The sequence below is a fragment of the Marmota marmota genome, unplaced genomic scaffold (assembly GCF_001458135.2).
Source record: "Marmota marmota marmota unplaced genomic scaffold, marMar, whole genome shotgun sequence".
Classification (NCBI taxonomy): Eukaryota; Metazoa; Chordata; class Mammalia; order Rodentia; family Sciuridae; genus Marmota; species Marmota marmota.
This window is the reverse complement of record NW_026000019.1, coordinates 21262464-21287839: the sequence shown is the minus strand read 5'-3', so window position 1 is coordinate 21287839 and position 25376 is coordinate 21262464. Positions and strand designations below refer to the sequence as shown.

Here is a 25376-nt window from a genome sequence, read left to right as displayed (position 1 = left end):
GGAGGCAGGGAGGGAGAGAAGCCAAGGACAAGATAGAGTCCCCAACGACACGCCCCCTATGACCTCTTCCTCCACCATGTCCACCTGTCCACAGTTACCATGCAGTAGTCCATTCAAATTATTAGTCCATCCAGTGAATCACTTTGCTGATGAAGCTACCTTCATGATCACTGCCTGAAACATCCCCCCTCTGAACTTCACTGCATTGGGGATCACGCCTTCAAAACACGAGATTTTCAATGGACATTGTGCATCTAAACCATAACAGGATTACACATTTCATTGCCTATAAAAATTCAATTATCACTAGGATTCCCTTTATATTACTAGGTTGGTCAACTTATAGTCCTCTCCTTTGACGATATTTAGCCTCCAAGGATTTCTTAAATAAAGGCACATTGCATACAAGGGGTCTGGGAAAATGGCCTCATTCATACTGACTCTGAGATGCCAATCGGGTGAGACATGACGGGAAACACTCTCAAACCACTGAATCAAGTCACTTGTAGGTGGTGTGTCCCTACTGATGTGGAAGAGGGCCGTCATCGCAGGCTGGGCTCTTAAGAAGCCCTAGGAGACAGACAGCAGGTGATGGAGCTAGAAAGAGAGAGGGAGGCACTAGAGACCATTTAAACTACGCCACAGTGGGCCTGGGCCTGGCTTTGGTCTGGCCACCGAGACAGGAGCAGCCAGGCAGCAGCTCCCTTCCTGATTCAGCGCCTAGGGGACTGCACGGGAAGTCAGCTGACTGACCTGGCAGACTTGGATGATGCACTGAAGAGGCCTTTCCCAGGCCTCCCATTCTGGAAAAACCTGAGCCCCAGGGCTAACGGGAACCCAGCATCTTCCTCTCTAAAGCAGAGTCCCCTGCAGAACTTTTAGGAAACTCCATTTGGGACTGTAGGAAATTGGAAAAAAAGAGCCTTAGCCAGGCACAGTGGCACATGCCTGTAATTCCAGCAGCTCAGGAGGCTGAGGCAGGAAGATCGGGAGTTCAAAGCCAGCCTCAGCAAGAGAGGTTCTAAGCATCTCATGAGACCCTGTCTCTAAATAAAATGCACAGTAGGATTGGGGATGTGGCTCAGTGGCTGAGTGCCCCTGAGGTCAATCCCCAGTACCCTCACCTCTGCAAATAGAGAGAGAGAGACAGAGAGAGAGACAGAGAGAGAGAGAGAGAGAGAGAGAGAGAGAGAGCGCCTTAATCTCAGTGCATATCTATTTTAAATTATGAGTGTTGAAAATGAATATTTGATCAAAAAATACAAAAACAATATGTTACTAAACAACGATGATGGTGAATGGTCTACATACAACAAAGATAGATGATCCCATAAACAAAATACTAAGAAAAGATCAGGGAAGCCCCTGGGGTGGGTGGGATCTGTTTCTTAACCTGGGTGCTGGTTACAGCGATGTGTTTGGGTCATAAACATTTAACAGAGCTGTATGCTTTTGATATGAGCCCTTTCTCAGGTGTACTGTAGACCTCTTCACTTATGTTGCAATGTTGTTATTTTTGTGTGTGGTCCCTTTTTCTGGTGGGGGGAATCAGTGATAGGAAACTCAATTCAGCTACCATGCTAATGTCACCCTTATGATCATTTGAAAGGCATGAAAAATGAGACATAGCTATATACTCATGATCTGAGTTAAGACTCAATCCTTCTAAAATCCAAGTTCACTATTCTCATACCCAGTAAATACAATGAGGAAGAAGAGGGTAATTAAATTGCCCAAGTAAAAAAGTTAGTGTTTCTTTTGTACCTAGATAGTGAGCATTCACTCACTACCTAGGAGACTCAGAGCCCAGGAACTGACTTCCTGTGCCCCATCTCTGTCCCACATCCAGGGTTGGATTGTGTCCAGCAGGTACTTTCTGAGCAGGGATAGGCATGGAGTACAAACAGAGCCTCTTCTGGTTGATGAACAATGGGTGAATCAGTGTCTAATCAGATGAACAGGAATGTTTGGTAATAACAAGTTGCTTCTAAGGAAAATGAGTTTCTTGGCGTGTTGCTTGTCAGCATTACGAGGCTGAAGCTAAGCTTATCTTCCATCTGTACAAGTCCACCCTGTGGCACAAGTGTCCTGTCCATTCTCCTCTATGTGGCTGCTGCCTGGTTCATGAATCAGGACCCAGGTCACAGTGTCCCCTGGGTTTCTTCCCTGAGATTTACTTACGGGCAACATCTTCATGTGTTTGTGAACAGCCCTGGTTGGTACATGAGAGGGTCAACCTGGGGAATCGCTGGGGCTTGTGCAGGGAAGCCTGGCCTGGTCACTGCATTTTCCACAGAGCAGGAAGGGGAGTGGTGGCCTGTAACCTCAGGGAAGCCTGCCAGAGGGCCCCCTCCCTTCTCTCTCTGCTCTGAGGAAGTGGCACAGCCTGGAATGGCACCACGCAGGGCAGAATACAGACCTGAACCAGCAAAGCTACTGCCCCTGTCCCAAGGGCAGTTATTCAGCTGTACCACCAGCTTCGTTGAAATTTTGGAAAGACTGAAACATGGTCAGAAATGAATGCTGATGGGATAACAGTCACTAGAGCATTGGCTGCCCCTCCACGACAGTCAGCCAATCTCATCAGCCTGCAGCAGTTCTCCCAAAGAAGATAACATACACGGGTGCTGCAGCAAGAGAAATTGAAGCTAGATACGGAACAACTTTCTGAATGCCAGGCTAATTACATGTTGAAACCATGTTGGGGGAGGTATTCTGTAGGGTCCTTCCTGAAGAAAGGAGGAAGCAAAAATGATATTGCAGTTAACTGGAACTTGGAGGGGTTTGGGTCCACCTGATCCTTGTTCTTTCTATCTTCCCTATAATGAAGGTTGCTGGATGAGAGAAGATGTTAGCAAGTTTTATTTTCAGGGCATGAAGGGTGCATTAGGTTTTGAACTGGAGTTAATTCTAACATTTATTAAGCACATGATGTGAGCAGGTTTCAGGAGTTCATTATCTAGCTGTGACCATTCTTCAGGAATGGTATCTGGTAGTAGAATCATATAAATGAATAAGGACTATGTGACAAGTTGTGGTCATTACTATAATCCCACAGGCTGCTGCAGAATTTTGGTAGAGGGAGTGTTGCCCCAGTTTGGATATTTAGAAGAATTTCCCGAGTACATTAATCCTAAACTGGGTCTCACAGGATGGCCTAAACTTAGATGGAGACTGGGGAATGTGAAGGTAACAATAGCCCAAATAAAGATTCAGGGGAGGGGGGGATGCACCCAGTGAATTCAAGGAAAGCCAACTGTGCTGGTGCATCTAGAACTCAGGGTCGGGGATCAGAGANTGGTGGTAGACCCAGAGGCTAGCTCCTGGGGCTGTGGGTCACTCTGCTCCAGTGCAGGAGATCCGACTGGTGGGTTTTCCTGGCTGCCATGGTGGGTCAGCCCACCGAGTCACTCCTGAGTGTAGAGATTCGAACTGTTAAGGGTGATGTTTGCTTCAGTGTTTGGGAGGAACCCTTTCTTGGTTAAGGAAAATCCCTCTTCTGGATCACTAAATGTTCCTTTCCTTTTTAGAAATCATGAATTTTTTTTTCAATATTGAGGCAATTATGTTTTTTCTCTTCTAATCTGTTAATACAGTTATTTACGGTCAGAGACTTTTTCAATGGTAGTTCCACTGTTATATTTGAGAAACAAATCTAAACTGAGCTTGGGTTATTTTACATTTAAGATTTTTATACATATATTAATAAGTAAGATTACACTATAATTTTTCTTTGTTGCTGAGTATCTAGTCTGAATCAAGAATATTTTTTGGCTCAGAATATTTGTAGAGTATCCTTTCTGTTCTTTCTCTAGAAAATGTTAAATTTACCTGGAAGAATCTGTTTTGTTTTGAATACTGCACAGTCATCTGAAGCTATTGTTTTCTTTGTGGGAAGAGTTTGAGCTCCAGATTCTAAATATTTAATGGTTATGAGATTCTTCAGGCTTTCTATTTCTTCCAATAAGTAAAATCTTTTTGGAAGATTTATTTATTTTAGCTATTTCCAAATATATTTTTTATTAAATTGTTAATGTTGTTTAATTAAAAATTACCTACCATGAGCTGGGATTGTACTCTGGTTGAGTGCCTGCCTTGCATGTGTGAGGCCCTGTGTTCTATCCTTAGCATCACATAAAAAAATAAATAAATAAAATAAAGATATTGTGTTCATCTACAGCTAAAAATATACATAAAAAACTACCTACTATATCGTTGGATATATATTTTGTACCATAAATTTTGTATATTTACTCTTTTTTTCTTATTCAGTCTAGCAGAGGTTTAGCTATGTTTTTATCTTTGTTGATCCTCTCTTGTATCTTGTTTGTATTTGTTAACTTTGCTCTTTATTCTTTTGACTTCTTTATGTTTATTCTATCATTTGTCTCTCTTAGAGTACTTAATTTTTAGCCTTTATTTGTTTTTCTAATAAAAGTTAAGACTTATAAAATTCTCTTTGTTCTTTTGCTGCACACCAAATTTTTGATACCAACTATTTTTATGATTAATCAATTATAATACTTTCAATTCTTCTTTGTGATTTTAAAAGTGATTTATTTTATTTTAGAAAAATTATATGTGTTTCTCATTTATAACATGTTGTTTGGAAACACATGCACCTTGTGAAATGGTTAAATCACACTAAACAATGTATATTACTTTACATATCATTTTTGTAGTGATATCTTTGTGCTTTTAAAAATTGAGTCATTTAAATATTTTTAAATTATTAAGTATGGTGAGAATTTAAATAACTCTTCTTATTATTAACTTATAACAAATACAGAAAGCTTTGATCTGTATGAATAGTAATGACGCTTGCTTTACAGTCTATTATATAATCAATTTGTTCGAGTTCCATGTGTAGTAGAATTGGTTAATAGTTGAGTCAAGCAGTCACTACTGTCTAGGTAATCCAGAGAAGAGGATAGGAATTTCTTGAACATATTGTCCTAATACCGTTTTACATATTGTTATATTTAATCCTCACCAAGATTGCGTGAAGCAGCTATGATCCTTCACACCTTACAGATGAGGTACCTGAAAGTAAAAAATAAGCTTAAGTCTGGTATTTGCAAAGAATGGAGCAGTAATGTCTTCAACATTGACAGCTAGACCTTCATAATGACCTGGCGGAAGGGCTCCAATTTAGGAATCCCCAGTCCAAACAGTAGCACAGGGTGAGCTGATTGCCAGGCTGCAGCCCACCCAGTTTCACTTCACCCAAGGGCCCTCTACATATATAAACACCCCAGTGTACCAGTGTAGAGGGCCAAGCTCTCTCCAGATCCTGAAATGGGCACTGAGGCCCGGAGGTGCATGCACTGGGGCACAGCCTGTCCACAGAAGACCAGAGAAGAGGCCAAGACAGACTCTGAGACAAACCTGGGACAGGTTGAACATCACGATCTACAAGGGAGAGCCCAGGCCACAGAAGACAGCTTTCCATGAACCTCCCACACTGTAGGAAAGGGCCCAGCCGGAGGACCAGAGCAGGGACTTGCAAAGCACGGGCTCCTGAGCAGGGACCACTCTTGCTCAAGTCAAAGGCAGTATTAGAGCAGTTGACTGATGCTCCTAAGACCACACTGCAGCTAGGAGCCAGAACCCAGATGGAGTCAATTATCATAGTGATAATTATTATGGTTACAGTGGTACCTATCATACACTAAGTGCTTACTATTTCCATTTACTCTTGTATATACTTTCTGTGTACTAATTCAATTAATCCACGTAACTTCCACGTGAGGGATGTTGTAGCATTGCCACTGTTTTAGAGGAGGAAACTGGCATGAAGAGCTTAGGTAATTTGCCCAAGGCACACAGTACAGTGAAGCCACCATGTCACTTAATTTGCTCTTAAATCTCAAAGAGATGAGGACACTTGAAGTCACAGTCATCAAGAATTACAGCTGGAAGGAAACAAATATAATCTAGTTCTCCTCTTCCCATGACAGTTCAGGAGACAGAGGTCCTGATTTGCTTGTGGGTGTTATTGCACATGAATCTCCAGTGCATATATCATCTGCTGAAGAGGAGAAGCCTGATGTCTTCAAAACTGAGCTCTTAAGAGTACTGCAGAGTGTAGGAATGAGCAATGGTCTCTAAACTCTGGACCTTAAATTTTCTCACAATAAGAAATCTTTTTCTTTAAGCATAAACATTTATTATTGCTCTAAGCAAGACTAAATCTCTGGAAACAATTAGCCTATGGAAGGCAGTATGGTCAGAAGCAGCACTCAGACATGCACACTTTGCTCTGCTCTGCTGTGGAGTCTTCCTGGCTCCCGAAGGCCACCTGCCACAAGACCTGTGCTATACAAAGGGTAGAAGAGTGAACACGGAGGTCAAAGAGCACAGCCACTCACCTAGTTCCTCTACTTTTTTCAGTAACTGGGTAATGACATTTTTTCAACTTTAGTAAGTATTCTTCAGGGTGGATAAGCTAGGAGACCATCGCTGTGGGTATGAGCTGTAGAAGGAAACACTGATTTCTCTACAATGTTCCTATAATGCTTTGGAAGTAATAAGCAAAACTGTGCAGGTCATGTACATCATCTGCCATGCACTCTGCCTGTTTCCTCTAAATCCACATAAAACCAATTGTATCCAAAGGTTATGGATTTGCTCCTTGTGAGTACAAAGCCAAAGAGCATGAGCAGAAGACAAGAGCATGGAGAAGGACTTATGACCACCATGAGTAGGAAGACATTGGATTCTCAGCAAAGCAGTGCCCTCCCTGGAGAACAGAAGCAGGGGGTTCCATTCCGGGAGCCTGTAAAGACTCACTTTAGGGGCAGGCGTGTTCCTGAGCATGCTTGGTTTAAGGTATGCATTTCTGGACAGGCTCATCTTGTTACTGGGAGTGAAGTTACCACTACTTGGCTCTACAAAAATTTGGGAAACAAAGGCTGTGAAGGAAAACAGCTTTATTCAAAACCAGCCTTGAGGAAGATAGAGGAGGCCATTCTTTCTCCAAGATCCATCTTGCAGCAGCTGAGGTGTACAGACAACTTTCATCAGAGGACAGGTGGATGGTGGGACAAAGGGCCGGAAATGTACATGTGCAGATTCAGTTGGGCTGTGCTAATCAGAAACATGTCACAGTTCATTTCATTAGTACCTGGAGCTAGGCGGAGGCTTCCCATGTCCACTCTCAGCGGGAGGAAACTCCACATGCCAAAAAGCAGTTATCAGGAAGTTCTGTTTAAAGTTGCTTTTAGTTTTAAAGGGGCTCTGTTTCAGTTTGCCCCTGTTTGGGTTATCCCTCCACCCTGCGGCCTTGTGGTGTCATGACACCTGGCGACAGTTTATTGTTGTATTGGTGTGTAGATCCCATCATGGAACTCCACCGTGTGAGGATCCAGATACTTGTTCCTAAAGGAAACAAAGCCTGAAATATTTAAAAGCTCTGAAAGACAGAGAATAATAAGAACAAAGCAAATCCAGTCAGCATAGTAGATTTGAGTTGATAATCTCTTTAATTCTAATATATTTATCTAATCAAAGAAAACCAACTTGTCTCTAGAAGTAGTCTGTCAGAGATTTGTATCAAAGACTGTCTGTTAGCTAGCGACCTGATACACACTAAGGTTAATTTCATTGTGTAGAAAACTAATCCTCACATTTTCATCTTTAGAATTTAGGTACATTACATGGAATTGTAAAAGAAAAAAAAATTTAATACAGGCTATAAGAATCAATGTTTATTTACCAATTAAGAATACATACATATATGTATGCATGGGTATGTGTGTATATATTTAAATGTTCTTTGTAAGCCAAGTTGCAATGCATACAGTATAACTGAGAAACCCCTTTTAAAATAGCCAGTCTTGAACATGTTTTATACCCAAACTTTTAACCTTAAATTCTTCTTGAGATAGCAGATGAATAAAGTTTGCCCCTTAACTAGAGACATGGCTCATGTTATCTAAAATGACAAGAATAATACAGAAGATTATTATTACATAGAGAGCTTAACAACCTACCAAAAATATTTAGTTGCCTTGACAGTATGTCAAGATAGTAATCATGATTTACACCATTGTATCCAGACTATGGGGTTTTTAAAGTGTTAGATATTGGTATCAATAAAACAGATCCCAGGGATCCAAGATTGCAGGCTAGAGGGAGGAGCATTGGTCACTCCATGACCTGGGAATACTGCTTCTCTGGGAGTGATAGAGGGACCCCCACAGCTGCTCCCGAGCAGGGTTCCAGTTCTAAGCATCAGAGCAGAACCCCCAACTACTCGCCCACACAGGGCTCCCGGGTGCCTGAGCGGGACCACTGGAATCAGCACCCACACAGGACTCCTGGCCATCCTCCTGAGCAAGAATCCCAGACGCTGATCCCATGCAGAACACTCGGCTGCTACCCACACACAGGAACTCTGGCTGCCACTCCTGTGTGGACCCCCATTTACCAATGTGGGACTCCCCAGATCACCTCCATCTTGGGATTCTGCGGCCACTGCCATAGTCTCCTACGTAGGGCAGCCTGCCTGCACTGGAGACATTGCATAGGAACTGAAGACAGCCGACAGCCACAACCCTGCACGCCACAGAGCTCATCTCTGAACACGTCACCCAATGCCATTGCCTAGCCCCCACAACCCAACCCAACTCCCATTGCTGAAAGCAGCCGTCTCCATCTTGGGTCACCTTTGTTGTCATCTTTAGTTGGGGCAACTCCCAGTTTGGAACACCGGCTGGGCAGGTACCTATAATCCCCAATTCCCCGCTCTTCCCAGCAGCTGTTAACCCAGCATAGTGACTTCCCAGTACAAAATAGCTCTACAAGACAGGTGCGCAGCCCCCAGAGCACAACCCACAAGACCTCTGGAAACAAAGGTCCCTGTTAGGAAGTAGAAAGGGAAAGGGTGAGTGAGATACAGTTTAGAGACCAGGAACTGTGAGGTCTACAGGCGATATAAGGAGATAAGACACAAGACCTTTATTTTATTTTTTATGTGGTGCTGAGGATTGAACCCAGCACCAAGTGCTCTGCCACTAAGCTACAACCTCAGCCCCGAATCCAGGGACTCTTTACCACTGAACTGCAATCCCAGACCTTTTTATTTTTTGAGACAGGGTCTCACTACCATGCTAATGCTGGCCTTGAATTTGCAATCCTCCTGCCTCAAACCTCCTGAATCACTGAGATTATAGGTGTACACCACCACACCTGGCTAATACTCATTATTTTTCAAGACTCCTGTCTATAAGAGAGACATACATCAATCCTTAAAAATCTTTCAATGTAAGATTTTAACAATAAACTCCCAAACTTAAGAGATTCAAGATGTTAGATTAGAGGAAGTTTGACTTTCCAGTCTCTCTGTGGCTCAGAATCCAAGCAGCAGGTGTACTAGTTCTCAGTGAGGTGGGTGAAAAAGGGAATGCATTGAAATTCAATATTGGACAGAGACTCTTAGAGACCCAGAAATTCAGACGCATTGAATAAAGGACATGAAAGAGTACACTGGAGCCAAGCCAGCAGCGGCAGCCCTGCCAGTCACATCAGGGGGAGGGATACCATAAACAGAAAACAAAAGAAAATGGGCACAGAAAAACCTGTAGAACAGAAAAGCAGCCTGAACTTAGCTGGTCTGGAGGCTGCACTCCTATTTGAAAAGTGTTCTGTTTCTCAATTGGCAAGTGGAGAGGTGAGGTAGGAGCCATCTTGAGGCCACACTGCAGCTTGCTGCCGGGGAACCAGGAAACCCTAGCAAACACTGCCATGCTGTGCTGGCAGGTGCCAGCCGTGTGGCCAGGAGTACCTAGCAGAAAGTGAGTGAAGCAGGCCCAGAGCCTGGACCCAGGGGATTGAAGTCTGAAACTCGGAGGAGAGTATAACTCACTTTCCCTTTGAGTCCAGCTGCTGAAGAGGGTCTGAACTCGTGGGTGTATGTAAACATGGGGACTGAGCCTGGGAAGGCCACACTTGTGGGTGTTGAAACGTGGGAGGCCTGTTGAGGGTTGACTCCCCTGCCCTACAAGTGCAGATCTCGGGAGGCCATTGAGATCTAGATGCCCAGTAGAGATTGGCATCTGCCTGCCTAGGGCTGTGCTGATCTAATCTCAGAGCAGAAAAGATAACACCAAATCCAAAGGCCTGAATAAAGCTAAATTCCAGCCACAGGACCTTTCAGTTAGAACTCTGCACCAACCCCGCCCTGGGAGTGCACCAATCTGGTCTGTCCAGACCACACTCCAAGTGACAGTACTTCCCATTATGTCCTACCTTATACCAGCCTCAGCTCCAGGCCTGTCCAGCCGGCAGCTTAGTGAGTAACTCAAAAAGAGGAAGGGTTTAACAACCCCCATCCCTGGTTCTTAGGGGTACATAGCTCAAGAAAAAAACAGAAAAGACAATTCTGGCATCCATCCTTGCCACAGTTCTGACCACCTCAGTGGAGAAACCATTTCATGTTTGATCAAGATTGTGAGTGTGTGTTGTTGTTGTTGTTGCTGTGTTGACTTGCTTGTGGAGTTATATAGCTAGATAAGTTTCCTTTTTAATCATTTTTATTTGTTTTGCTGTTGTTGTTGTTTGTTTCACTGTTTTGTCTTTTAGGGTTAGAGGTATTATTTATTTTTTCAGTTAATTGCTTTTCTTTCTCTTCTTTCTTATCCCTCTACTGGCCAAATGCTCTTGTTCTCTCTTTTTCTCTCTTTCTATTTACTTTGTTCCTCCTATTTATTTTTTCTCCTCTGTCTTTATAGCCATCACTTGCTACATCTCTTCTGCTTTCTCTCGGTTCACAATTTTGAACATTCTGACCTTTTGTCCTGCCCTGCCATCCATGTTGTTGAGGATGGCACAGTAGACCCCTACTGTTCACTCTAGTGCCAGATCTAGTTCAAAACTGTTATTGTTTCTGCTGTCAATTTCTGGTCCCACCATTCCTGGTTTTGTTATAATTAGTGTTTAGCTATTATAGGAGGCACTAGGAATTTATATTAATATTGTAAGTTATTTGCTGCTATTATTTGTCCCTTCCCCTTCTATGAGGTGCTGGGAATCTCCTGGGACACTACAAGTTTCAAGGGTAGAGACTTTTCTGCTGAACTTCACCCAAAACCCAGCCAAGAGATAGCACCTTATTCCCCACACAAATTAACCATACTCAAATTTCAAGGACACTTGAATACAAAGAATAGGTTAGACAAAACCCCCAAACCAATGACCAGGCCCCAAGTAAGAATGGCTCCGTGGGGCACTCAGGTCCCACTCATGGACATTATTCGTACAGCAAAAACAGAATTAGTATAGCCTATGGAAACCACACCTATGAACAGTCTCAATTAAGGCTGTTACCATTCCTTTGTAGAATGTACAGAGTTGTTAACTGAAGAAGAGCAATCATGACACGTGTGCCTTGCATAGCCTGCTGTATACAACACAATTGCCAGATCAAAAAGAAAGATCCCACTCCTGTGAGACCAACCAGGACAGTGGTATCCTCAAGCTCTGACACAATACAGACTGTATCAAAATACACTAATCATTACCAAAAAAAAAAAAAAAGGCAAGGAAACTATACTATAAAATCTACTTGGAAATACATTGAAAATTTCACAACACACACACACACACACACACACACACACACAATATACCTTAACACTTTGCCAAAAGAAGGCTGCATCCCAAAAAGGTCTATACCTAAAGCATAGAAGAGAAACATATTCCGACAGATGCACAAAACCCATCACAGGAATATAAGAAATATGAAAATACAAAGTAACATGACACCAGCAGCTGACTCCAAGGTATTTAAGTTGAGGAAATACCTGATAAAGAATTCAGAAGAATTATTATAAAAAAAATTATCAATGAATTCCAACAGAACACTTAAAAATAACTGATTCAATTAAGGATGCTAGTACAGGTTAAGAATGAGAAATGCAATGAGATAGAAACGTTGAAAAAGCAAACAAATCTTTGAAATGAAAGGTACAATAAGTCAAATAAAATGTTCAGTTGAAAGTCTCTCTAATACAGCAGACCACACAGAAGACAAAGTGACTGACTTGGAACACAGACAGTATTAAAGAAAAGAAAATAAACAAACATGGCCATAATATATAAGAACACTGGGACAATATTAAGAGACTGAATTTAAGAATCACTGTAACCAAGAGGGTTGAAAATGTAGGCAAATGGAATGGGTTAATTCAGGGAAACAGTAACAGAAAGTTTCCCAAACCTTGGGAATGAAATCAACATCCAAACACAGGAGGCATGCAAAACCCTAAATAGACAAGATCAAAAAGCACTCCAGCTGGGCATGATGGTGCATGCCTGTTATCCCATGGCTCTGGAGGCAGAGGCAGGAGGATCACAAGTTCAAAGCCAACCTCAGCAACTTAGCAAGGCCTTAAGTAATTCAGTGAGACCCTATCTCAAAATAAAATATATAAAAAAAGGGATAGGGGTGTGGCTCAGTGGTTAAACTCTCCTGGAATCACTCCCCAATAACGAAAAAATAAGGACTCATGACACAATATAATTTAAATTCCTAGCATACACAACAAAAACAGAACTTTAAGTCTCAGAAGAAAAATGTCAGGTCACATTTAGAATCTATCCAATCAAAATTACTGCTAATTTCTCAGTACAAGCTCTAAAGTCCAGGATGACTCAGAATGATGTACTCCAACCTCTGAAACAAAATAACTGTGTCAAGTTTGTTATATCCAGCAAACCTATCCTTTAGAATTAAAAAGGAAATAAAAAAAACCTTCCAATATAAGCAAAAGTTTAAAGAATCCAGGAATACTACTAAGTCACTACTACAGAAAATACTTAAATAAATATTACACAATGAGAAAATCAAAAACAAACTCCAGATCTTGCAAAGGGACAAATATCATTTGAAGAGTAGTAAGCAAATGAAAACTAAAACCAAATTAAACATTAGAAATAAATCAAAATAGCAGGAATTAATAAACATCTCTATATAATAACCTGACTCTGAATGATCTAAATGCTCAAATTAAAAGACACAGGCTGGTAGAATGAACCAGAAAACAAGAACCAACCAACTTAAGTTGTTTGTAAGAGACTCACCTTAGGCAAAGGTTGAAAATGAAGGGATGGAAATTGATATATTGTGCAAACACAATTAAAAAAAAACAAGCAGTAGTGGCAACTCATAGATAGCTTGAACTCAAAGATGACTTCAAGCCAAAATTAATCAGAAGAGACATAGAAGGTCACTTTATAATGGTAAAGGGAACAATCCAACAAGAAGATATAACAATAGTACATATTCATTCTTCAAATGTTGGTGTGCTTAATTACATAAAACAGACACTACTTAACCTAAAGACTCAGATAGTCCCAAGTACAATAATATTAGGTGATTTCAACATACCTTTCACCAATAGATAGTCATCCAGACATAAACTCAGTTAAAATTCTTTTCACCTAAAAAGTATTACAAATCAGACATCTACAGAATATTTCATCAAATAACAGCTGAATTAACTTTCTTCTCAGCTACTCCTGGAATAATCTCCAAAACAGATCATATTTTTAGCCATAAAGCAACTCTTACTAAATAAAAAAACCAAAATAATCCCTTGCATTTTATCAAATCATAATGGAATAAAATTAAAAATCAACAACCACAAAGCTACAGGAAGCATATGAACATGTGAATTTGAACAATTCATTTTTTAAATTATGGATAGAGGAGATCAGGGGAGAAATTTTAAAACTCTTAGAATCAAACAAGAATAGTGACACAACGTAATAGATGTGCTAGGATACTATGAAGGTGGTTCTAAGAATAAATTTACAACTATGAGTATTTACATTAAAAAATCAGGAAGATCCCAAATTAAAAAAAAAAAAAACTACTGATGCATCACAAGGCCCTAGAAAAACAAGAAAAAAAATCCAAAACCAGTAAAAAGGAAGGAAATACTTACAATTAGAGCTAAAATCAATAAGAGAAAGAATTTTAAAATAATACAAAGAATCTATGAAATAAAAAAAGTTTTTTTTGAAAAGAAAAAAAAAAACAAGATTGATAAAGCTTTAGCCAAACTAACCAAAAGAAAAAGAGAAAGACCCAAATTAATAAAATTAAAGATAAAAAAGGAAATATTACCACAGACATCACAGAAATTTTAGAGCATCATTAGGGACCATTTTGAGAAATTATACCCCAACAAATAGAAGAAATGGATAAAATTCTAGACTCATATGATCTACCAAAATTGAATCAAGAAGACATAGAAAAATTAAACACGTTGATAACTAGCAATGAGATAAACCAGTAATAAAAAAAAATTCCAAAAATAAGAACCCAGGACCAGATGGATTCTCAGCTGAATTCTACCAGACCTATAAAGAAGCACTAAGGCCAATGCTCCTCAAATCATTCCACAAAATGGAAAGGAATGGAACACTTCCAATTCATTCCATGAAGCTAGTATCATACTCATACCCAAACTAGATAATAACATATCAAGGAAAGAAAACTACAAACCAATATCCCTGATTAATTTAGATGCAAAAATCCTTAATATAATATTAGTAAATAGTATTCAACAACATATTAAGATTTTACTTCATGTAAAAATTGGTTTTACCCCAGAGATGTAAGGATGTTTTAATCTATGGAAATCAATAAATGTAATTTATCACATAAATAGAATTAAGGACCAAAAAATCTTAGTCATCTCAATATATGCAAAGAAAGCCTTTGACAAATTTCAGCATCCATTCACAGTAAAAATACTGAAGAAAAACTAGGAATAGATGAACCTAGCTCTGCATCATAAAAGCTATATATGAAAAACCCAAAACCAACATCATAGTAACTGGGAAAAAAACGAAAGCATTCCCTTTAAAATCTGGACCAAGACAAGGATGCCCACTATCACCACTCCAATTTATATATTACTAGAAATTCTAGCCAGAGCAGTTAGGCAAGAGAAGGAAATAAAAAGGATAATAATAGGAAAGGAAAATGTCAAACATCACTGTTTGCAGATGATATGATCCTATACTTAGAAGGGTCCAAAAAGTTCCACCAAAAGACTGCAAAATAAATAAATTCATCAAAGTAGGTTACAAAATCAACATACAAAAATAAATAGCTTTCCTATATACCTATATGATATCTTCTGAGAAAGAAACCAGGAAAACAATCCCATTCACAATAGCCTCAAAACAATAAAGTAAAATATCTACGAATAAGTCTAACCAAGGGGCTGAAAGACTTCTACAATGAAAACCATGGAACATTGAGGAAAGAAACTGAAGAAGACAAAAGAAGATGGAAAGACTTCCCATGTTTATGGATACGCAGGATTAACATTGCTAAATGGACATATTACCAAAAGCAATATACAGATTCAATGCAATCCCCATCAACCTAGCAATATCAGTCTTCACAGAACTAGCAAACACCACCCTCAAATTCATTTGGAAGAATAAAAGACCCAGAATAGCTAAAGCAGTTCTAAGCAAACACACACACACACACACACACACACACACACACACACACGAGCTTTATTCAGTCATTAAGAAAAATGAAATTATGTCATTTGCAGGAGAATGGGTAGAACTTAAGAACATTATGTTAAGCAAAATAATTCAACTCAGAAAGTCAGGGTTTGTAGGGTTTCTCTCACATGTGGAACTAGAGAGGAAAAAGGGAAAGAAGCCGAGGTGGGCTATCATGAAAACTGAAAGGAGTCCAGTAAAGTGGAAGAGAGGCCCCAGGGGAGAGAGGAGGAAAAGCAACAGGGCAGACCTGGGGATTCCGCTGAACGATTCATATCGGTCTATTGTGCACATTTACCAATATGTAACAAAGAGTCCCACCGTTATGTATAATTATAATGCACAAAAAATAAAAGCATTAAAAGACATTACTATCCTATGTCTTTAGGTAGAAAGTAAAAGACATTTAAAAGTCATACAAATCCAGAAGAAGTAAACAGATATGAAATCAAATTAGAAACATAGATCTACATTCACTGCCAAAAGAAATAGTCCTTTTTCTAGTGAAAAAGATTCTACAACATTTAACTGCAGCAAACTAGGCTCTGGATATCATCAGAGCACAAGAGACATTTAATCACTTTGAGGGGCATTTTATAAAAGAAAGAAGTGAAACACTTCGCTGATTAGAAAAGTAAAACACAGGTAGTTTGTACAGAAACCATAAATGGAAAGTTTCTGAGTTGTTCTACAAGCAACACCACATAAACTCATTTTCTACTCTACATTAAAAAAGGGACTGATATTTGTTTCCAGAGAATTTTTTAGAAGGAACATTAAAATCAAATGAAAACAGGCTTGCAATTAGTTTTCACTGGAAGCTAATTAACATTCATTTCATTTTTTAAGCAATGACAAACAGAGTCTTTAAATTAACATGAATCTTTTTTAATAAGGGTGTTTTGAAAATAAAACAAAATAAGCAATTTACGTACATAGAATCAAAAAGTGTATTAAACAAAGTAAACAAAATAGGAGTTCATACTAAAGTTATCCTGGGTATCCCAGGGAGAGAGATTTCGAGGACCCTGGGCTGTTTGCTCTGGTGTGTTTTAATTAAGTTTTGCTTTTTTTTTTTTTAGAGGCTTTTCTGATGACTGAAGAAACAGTCATGCTAATGAAATGTCAAAAGTGTTGGTCAGTTAAATATGCTGCTTTTAGGAAGTCCTCCCTAATGTTTCACTATGAGCTGAAGATTCCTTCTTTGCATCTAAGAAAGCCCTATACACCAAGGGGTATGTGTGCCAGCTCAAGGTACCGGGGAGACCAGGCCATAACTACTTACTCCTCCTGGACAAGTGGCCGGAATGGGGAGTGGGGTATGTTCCTCTGAAGATTTATGCAGATAAGTCTGTCCCGCAGCCATCACATTTTGGCCTTTTTCAAGTCAGTTGTCAAGTAACAAACAAAACAGCTGCCTGAATCAGAGTGTGCTTTTAGATGTACAGACATGCAGTGTTACAGTGGATACTAACTCCTTTTTAATCATGGAGAAAAACAAGAAATGAAACCAAAATCAAACCACATGGTTCTCCTCAAAAAGACAAAACAGCTGGGAATTTGGCTGTCAGCATTTTATACACATTCCCAGGTGAAGCCCCCAAATGGCTACCCAATGGAGGGTGAAGGGCTTATTTCAGGTGCTAATAGTGCAGATCAAATTCTCAGGGGCACCCTACAGTGGCTCTCCAGGCTGGAACCCATCTGTTTTCTGAAACCTTCCTCTTTCACCAACAAAACTGTACAGGCATTTGATGCTGCAGAGGTAAAGAAGGGAGTAACTGGGATGGAAGATGTCCAGGCAGCTCCTGGGATTCCCCGGAAATTCCCACTGCACTTTCCTCTAGCCGTGAGCAGTCCACCCCTTTCTTCCTCAGTGTCATTAGTCTCCTCTATGGAGACTGCTGGGCCCAGGGGTGGGGGACTCTTTCTCCCTGATGCTTAACAAAAACTATTACTGGGAACAAAGTTTCCACCACTGGACTCCACTAAAATTCATCAGACAAATTTTGGTGAAGAAAAATAGGCATATTCAAAGTCGGCCTTGAGACAGGGAGGGTCTGTCTCCAACCTCAGTCTCTGGGGGGCTCAGGTGTGTGAACATCTTGTATAAGAGAAGGGGAATACAGGGGGACAGGAGGCAGGAAAGGGCCATACATAGATGCAGTGGGTCTGCCAATGAGAAACTTGACACAATGCGTTTCCTGGGCATCTGCGGGGGTTCCCTGGTGGCTTCTGTTTCCATTCTCAGCAGGAGGAAACTCCAGATGCAGAAGAGCAATTATCAGGAAGCTCCCTTTAATTTTAAAGTTACTTTGAATCATAAAGGGCTCTATTTCAAGCTCAAGGTCATAAAGCACATAGTAAAAGGTTAAAATGACAGACACATTAAGGTAGTGGATGCCAGTGTTTCTGGGCATGCTCTATTCGACATGATCCAAGTTTACCCAGGAGCCCAAATGGGAAGAGTTAGAGTGATCTCATGGTCCTGAGTATCATGGCTAGATCTTCAAAATTTTCCACAAAAGTTTAGGTGAAACAAAGGAAAAGACACTATGAAGGTGCATTAATGTATGAGCTTGCCCTGAAGATGCCCTGGCTTAGTAGCCAGCACAGTCACACAAGTGAGCCCAGTGGACAGCACTGGGCTCCTCAGCACTGACCCGGGACTGCCAATCTGCATGAGGGTGTTTTTTTAATATTTAAAAAAAAATTAGTTGTTGATGGATCTTTATTTTATTCATTTATTTATATACAGTGCTGAGAATGGAACCGAGTGCCTTACATGTGTGAGGCAAGCACTCCACCACTGAGCCACGAACCCAGCCCAGCATTAGGGTTTGATCAAAGTAGCACTGACGAAACTAAACTGAGTTTGCTTTCTTTTGAGAGGTCAGAATTGATTCAAACCCACATTTGTAAAAGCATTTAGACCAGGAGCTTTTCCCATTCCAGTCTCTAACTTATCTTTGTGAGTTCATGGGCATTTTGATCATATCCTTGACTCATACTTTTGTTAAGAATAAAAGAGGGGCAGGAGTTGTAGCTCAGTGGAACAGCGCTTGCCTAGCATGCGGGAGGCATATAAATAAATAAAAATAAAGGTTCATGCACAACTAAAAAAAATAACAATAAAAGAGATAAGTTCACACTGAAGAAAAACAGCAAAGGAGGGGGCTTTCCTGAAACATTTTCATAACCCATATTTAACCAGAGTCTGTTTTGTTTTTCATTTCTGAATGTCTGAGTCAACCCTTCAGTGCTTTTTACCTATGTCTACATTTCTTTCTTTCTCTCTTCTTTCCTTCTCAGGTCCTCACAGAAGCTAAGTTTCCTTACACAGACCCTCACTTCCACACTAGCACTCCTTCAGTTCCTCCCACACTGTGGACTCTCACCTCTCCCTTGAAGGCTTCTCAGGAAAAGGCAGCTTTCTCCTGAAGCCTTTGGAGGCTGACTAAGATCAGTTTCAGATAATCATATTTTTAAATGACCACACTCTTATCATCACCATGGAGACGACTACTGCTAATCCATCAGCACTGGACACACCACTAGCAGAACTGCACTAGGACAAGCTTTGTGCCCAGATGCAGGGAAAGCCCAGTCCAGCCACACTCTGTTCAGGGCCCCCAGGGAGGCTGCGTGCCTCAGGAGATGTTGGGAGCCCACGAGATCAGCAGGACCACGGGACAAAGGGAGGTGGAGTTTCGCGATCACTCCTGTTTCCCTGTCCCTCCATGGGTTGTGGCTGCTTGGTGATGGCAGATTTTCTTCCTGTCTGTTCCATGGCACTTGTGGACAATGGCCAAGTCAAGAGGGAGAAGAGAGGCAGCCAAGAGGCACGTCAGCTGTCAGAGAGCAGGAACTGGGGGAAACATGGACGCCTGCGGATAACTTTCTAGACCACACACATCTTACTCCCCAAAGCAGTCTCCACTGGGGTCCTTGGCCCTGATGTCCCAGTGAACAGCACTCAGAGTGAGGGCTGCCAGAGCAGGCAGTGAGTCTGTGCAGGTCGTGCACTGCACAACTTCAGGGTGCCCCGGGAGCCACATGAATGTGGATGACACATCCTTGCAGCTGTGCAAGATGGAGAGCCTCTGGCACTAGCCTCTGCTGTAATGAAGAACCTGAAATGACTCTGGAAGGGAAAGTGCAATCCTTACCCAAAGCTGCTTCTCTTAAGAGGCACAAAGTCATAGCGAGGCTGGTCTGGCCATGGGGCAAGGAGGTATTTCTGACTAGGTTCTGATGGGGCCTGTTGTCTCCTGAGAATCCAGCCCTGATCAGGTGAAGTCTCATCGCATGCCATGGAGAGAGGTTTGCTGCAACTTGCCCTAAGGGCACACTTTCTGATGCTCTCTCTGATTCATTTGGACACACATCTACCGAGGGTCAAGCAACCAACTGGACTTTCTGAAGATCTGGCACAATCTCTGCCTTTAAGGAGCATCCAATTTTATTGGAAAGAAATCAGAACATATTACAATTTTAAAAACAGACTGGGTTAGAAGTTTAGATCATACTTAAGTCCAAAATTGCCCGGTACAGACTGACCTTGTAGAGGGACGCCAGGGAGGGGAGACTGCCTCTGGCTGGCCAAGGTGAGAGCTAGTGAAGAAGGAGGGCGAGGGGGGTGCTGCCAGGAGTCTAAGGGCTGGAGCAGGAGGTGGTAGGAGACCTGGGGCAGGGGAAGGGGCATTCAGCAGGAGTCAGGGAGTCCCTCTCCTGCACAGCTGAGGAGATGCCACCTGCAGCCAGCATTTCAGTGAGGCTTCTTGTGTGTTAACAATGGTGCTCAGAAAGAAGCAGGGACTCAGACGTGTGGATGGGTCTCACAGGAAGAGACAGGAAGAGACAGACCCACGACTTCCAAACAGCTCTGGCCATCACCGTGTCCCTTCCTTTGTTTAGTGCTGAGATGCTGCGTGTGGAAGTTGGCCAGCTGAGAAGGGAGATGGCCGAGGAGGCGGGCAGGCTGCAGGTGGCTGGATAGGAGGGCCTCCCTTACACAGGTGAGCTACAGTGCAGTGGGACCCTTCAGCGTGAGCAGAGCCCTTTGATTTACTGCAGTTGGAGAGCAATGATACCATCAATTTTACAAATTTTCTATGTGAGTGTCGCCCCTCAGATATATGGAGGACAGAGGGCATGAGGTTTGATCTTCATTAAAACTGAGTCTGTAGTCACACATGTGTCAACTTTTACTGTATTTAAGTGTGTGTGGACATGCAAGACACTGAATTGAAACTGGAAACAAAGAATCAGGATTGAGCAAGTCAGGTATCATTCCAGAACCGTCCTTTACTCTATGGACTTGAGAGTCCCCACAGAGAAGGTAGCAAAAGACTGAGCTGCAGGGTACAGTGACACATGGCTGTGATCCCAGTGACTGAGGAGGCTGAGGCAGAAGGACAGCAAATTCAAGGTCAGCCTCAGCACCTTAGTGAGATGCTGGGATGTAGCCGGGGTAAAGCACCAGCACCAAAATCAACCAGCACCAATCCAAAAGATAAAAGCACACACACACACACACACACGCACACACGCACACACACACACAAGAACAGTGGGCTGGGGATAGGGTGATGAGTATGGGGCAAAAGGGAGCAGAAAAAGTTTTTAATCACAAAGAAATACTTCCAGGTGCACCGGAGGGAAAACTGCATCTTTCATGTAGGAGACACCACAATGCCAAAATAGAAGGGAGCCCCTGATCTATGTCCCCATTCACTTACCCCACAACCCTCCTTCAGAGCCAGACTTTAAATACATAAACACATGTTCCACCTCCCCTCCTCATCCCAATGACTCCTCAGCCTTTGCCCTCTGACTTCATCTTGTGTCTGCACTGGGAACGCTCTCCCAGGGATGCCATGTTATAGCCCCTAGAAACTTGCTGTTCTTCCAGCCACATTGAGACTATTTCCATTTTCTTCTTCCCTAGATTTGTGGCCCCTGAGTCTCCCTCCCCTTGCTTGGGCCCGTCTCCTTCTCCTCCTTCCTTAGCTGACTTAGATACTGATGCTCCTCTGGCTGCCACCCTCTCCCAGGTCCTCTTCCTTTCCCACGCTCCCACTGTCCCTGGGTTACTGTGCACCCTCCTGTGATGGCCGTCACCTCCTGAAATGAGAGAACCCCCAAATCCATATCTCCTGCCCTTTGTGCTGGAGAGAACCAACACACTGTGGGTGACCCTCAGACACCTGAAGCTCAGCATGTACAAACCTGAGCTTGAGATCTTCACGTCCCCAATTGCTCCTTCTCTTATGTTCATGTCTCAGCGGTAAACACCACCACCCCCAGTAGTTCCCAGGTTGGACTCAGGCAGCCTCTTTGACTCTTCTGGCTCTCTCTCTCTCTGTGGTCTCTCTACCAATTATGCACCACATTCAGTTGATCCTACCTCTTGTCGCCTCATGAGTCCAGCCTCACTGTGGTTTCTCTAAACAGGCACCCTGAGCTTTAACCTCATAACTCCAATGTCTCCAGACTGGTGTTTTTGCCTCAGACTCACCCACCTCTGGGTCTGCACTCCGGGCAGGGTGATCCCCACAAGATGTGAGATGCACACACTGCATCAGTGTCCCTGGTGACATCCCACAGAGCTCAGCATGAGACCCCGCTCCTAGTGTGCCTTATCTACAGCTTCCGGATCTGGCCTTGGTGCCCTGTCTCCCCGGCTTCTCTGCTGCACTGTGAGCTACAGCCCCCTGAATGCTAAGATTTTCTCAGTGATGATTGGTGGCTGGTAGGGTGGTTGAGCAAGGCCCAGCTTCTTCAGGAATCATCTGGCTTCATTTGCAGCATTTTTGTTTGTTTGTTTGTGGTGCTGGGGATTGAACCCAGGGCCTTGTGCATAGGAGGCAAGCACTCTACCAACTGAGCTACATCCCCAGCCCTCACACAGCATTTTAAAAGCAGCTGTGTTGTCCAGCTGGGCACTGAGTACCTCACCAAGTCTCATCTCCACAGTTGTTTTTTCCTACACTCGCCTCTCTAAAATTCCAAAGCAAGCCACTAAACTCGTAAACCTGAAATCTCCGGCCGTCATCAGTGCTGCCATGAATTTCTATGTGTCCTCAACTCTTCTCAACATTCTGCAATATTTCTCCAATTAAAGCACTAGAGTTTCAATACCAGAGTTAGAAAAAAAAGATTTAATATATTAAATTCGGGGTCTGGGGTTGTACTTTCTTCCTAAGGCGTGATGTATACTAGTTGCTTAATAAATGCTTGTGGGATGGAGTGTTTCTCAGTGACCATGTGAAGTCTCCATGTGTGTTCACACAGAACAGAAAAAAACAACACAATGCTTCTAACACTTAAAGAAACTTCAGGGACAATCAGGAAAAGCTCCCTTTACACAACGATTCTTCCTAATAGAGAGTTATTTACACATTCATATATTTTGCTTTATAAGCACCAAAAAAAAAAAAGACACCCAAATTTTAAGAAGCTAGCAATTTATTACTTTACCTAAAAACTTCATTTAGATGAGACTCCCATGGTGTTAACCATGGAATTAATGTGACTAGCCATAACAATAAAAAATATTTTAAGAAGCATTTTCTACTTAGAAAAAGGATCAACAAATATGGAAATTACTCACTGATAAAACTTACCGTATCTGAGATTTCGTGCCTAAAAATAGAAAAGAGAAATGGCATCAACAAAGAGTAGACAATTTCAATTTTTAAAGTAACGGGAAAGGAAGATTCCCATCCCCAAAACTATGTTTTGAAATATATTATGCAATTGTTAGGTGGACCCCTATGTGTCTAGAGGCCCCCAAGGCCCCTTTAGCTTGGTGTGCAGTTTCAATCGACCGTGGTAGATTCCCCGGCACAGCAGGCTATGGATGCAGAGCCTCATGGCTCGATCCCTCACTGTGCTGCTCACAAACACAGACATCTGGGCTGAACTGCCTGCTGGGGACACCAACTATGCCCAGCCACCTGTCAGTCCACATCTCAGGGCAGCTGCTCATCATCTGTTGCCTTTCCCCGGATTTTTGAACCTAACAATCTAAAAGATTCTCAGAAGCATCCTGTATATGAATACAAATTATTATTTTTCACTCCTAATTCTAAACACATCAGCTGAGGCTCTGTGATTTTAGACTGAAGAAGACCAAGCCATCATGTCTAGCATTGCCTCTGTAGCAATATATTCTCCACACGTTAAAGAAATAACTTACAATTAAAACTTTGGAAGAGAAAGCCACTTACATGAAAGTCAGAGATCCTGGTAGAAGATTCACAAATGGAGACATCTACACGTTGCATTAACTCTGACTTCCCACAGAGTCAGGTATCTCTGGGGCTCTGGCTCTTGGTGGCATAACTGTAACCAGCCTAAGTGCCCGTTATCTGTTTCCTGTTTGCCCCATACTGATTCCCACAGCAGGGCATGCAGTTTTCAAGTTATCAGACTGAGATCTTGTACAGAAATGACTCCCAGGTAAAAACTTAAAAAACAATCCTACTGCCTTTCTCACCTACTCACACAAGAGTCTTAGCCAGTTCACCCCTCGTGAAAAACACATGACCTTGATTCTATTCTTTGAATTTTGGGCTAAAAGCTAAGAATTTGGAGACAAGCATCCTCCTTACAAAGGTGACTTTCATCCCCAAAGTCCTTAAAGTTCCACATCCAGGGCAGGGCACATCCCAGGGCAGGGCACAGGTGTAACTAACACTCTATTCTCCAGCCCCTGGCTCTGCCCTCATCACCCAAGGCAGGAAGAAAGAAAGGACAGTAGAGGTCAGGCTTGGACGTCTCCATGGAAGGAATGGTCACTGGTGACAGGCAGCTGTCACTCTTCTTTCCCCAAGTACTGAGGGAATGTGATGGTGGAATCCAGTCCCCTGGAATTCACAGCAGCAGGGAGGACACTGTGTCTGCTCAGTGCTCTCAGGTTTTAGTTACTGAGGTTCTTCCTCCCAGGTTGTGCCCCCTCCACTGTCTTTCAAGTTGGTGAGAAAATGAATCTGGCATCTCCTTAACTGTGGATGAAAGATTGGATCAGAGTGCAAGACCAGGGGCTGGAAGAGAAGATTCCTGGAATTGCCACTGTGCATGGCATCCCACATCCAGTGACAGAACACATGCTGCCTTACTGGAAGGAAGGAAAACTTAAATGTCAACCCATTGATGCCACAGAGAGTTAGCACAGACGAGTTGGTCCGCACTTGCTTTGAGGCGGTCCATGGCCCCTGAACTTGAAACAGGTGTATCTTAAAAGCTGCCCAGTGCCTGTGAGTTGTAGCTGTGAATGGTTCTGCCAAGGGAGTTGGCCACATGTGGCAGTGCACACCCAAGGCCTGCTGCAGACTGTTGCCCACCTTCAGGGGTGGGCCCTGCAGGGGCAACGGGGAGTGACACTGTGTGCCTCTCTGCTGGTGTTCCACTCTGAGTCCAGGAAGCAGACAGTAGCTGCTCAGGGCAGCCCTGCTCTGCCTTCTCTCCAGCCCAGGCTGGAGGGCGGTGCGCATGGAGTACTTGGTTACAGCTGTGGCCTTCCTTGGTGATAGACAGCAGGGAGAGGATGGGCGGTTTCCCCGGGGACAGTCCAGAAACAGACAAGACAGGGACTCTTCAAGAAGTCAGGCTTTTGAGAGCAGCACCTGAAAACCTTAGTGGATGTTAGGTTCACTTCCCAGTGAAACTGTAAAACTGAAATCAGAGGCATGTAGGTGCTTAGAGGACAGAGATTATGCCTCCCTTTCTCACAATTAAATAAGAGTAAACATCTCAGTTAGTTGTCATCCCCCTAGCAAGATGTCTTCAAGATAACAGGCATTTTCCAAATTTGCCTAATGAAAAATAAGTCA

At 42.4% G+C, this 25376-nt stretch overlaps 1 long non-coding RNA gene and 1 other non-coding gene across 2 annotated transcripts; both read right to left on the bottom strand.

Annotated features, from left to right (window-relative positions):
* Window positions 1-6915: 6915 nt before the first annotated feature.
* On the bottom strand, window positions 6916-25370 carry LOC107147398. Its single transcript, XR_001504146.2, has 2 exons — window positions 23166-25370; window positions 6916-7380 (listed from the first exon to the last, which is right to left on the bottom strand). It is a non-coding gene; the product is annotated as an uncharacterized LOC107147398 (long non-coding RNA).
* Trnar-ccu lies at window positions 22365-22438 on the bottom strand. Its single transcript has one exon. It is a non-coding gene; the product is annotated as a tRNA-Arg (tRNA).
* Window positions 25371-25376: the final 6 nt, after the last annotated feature.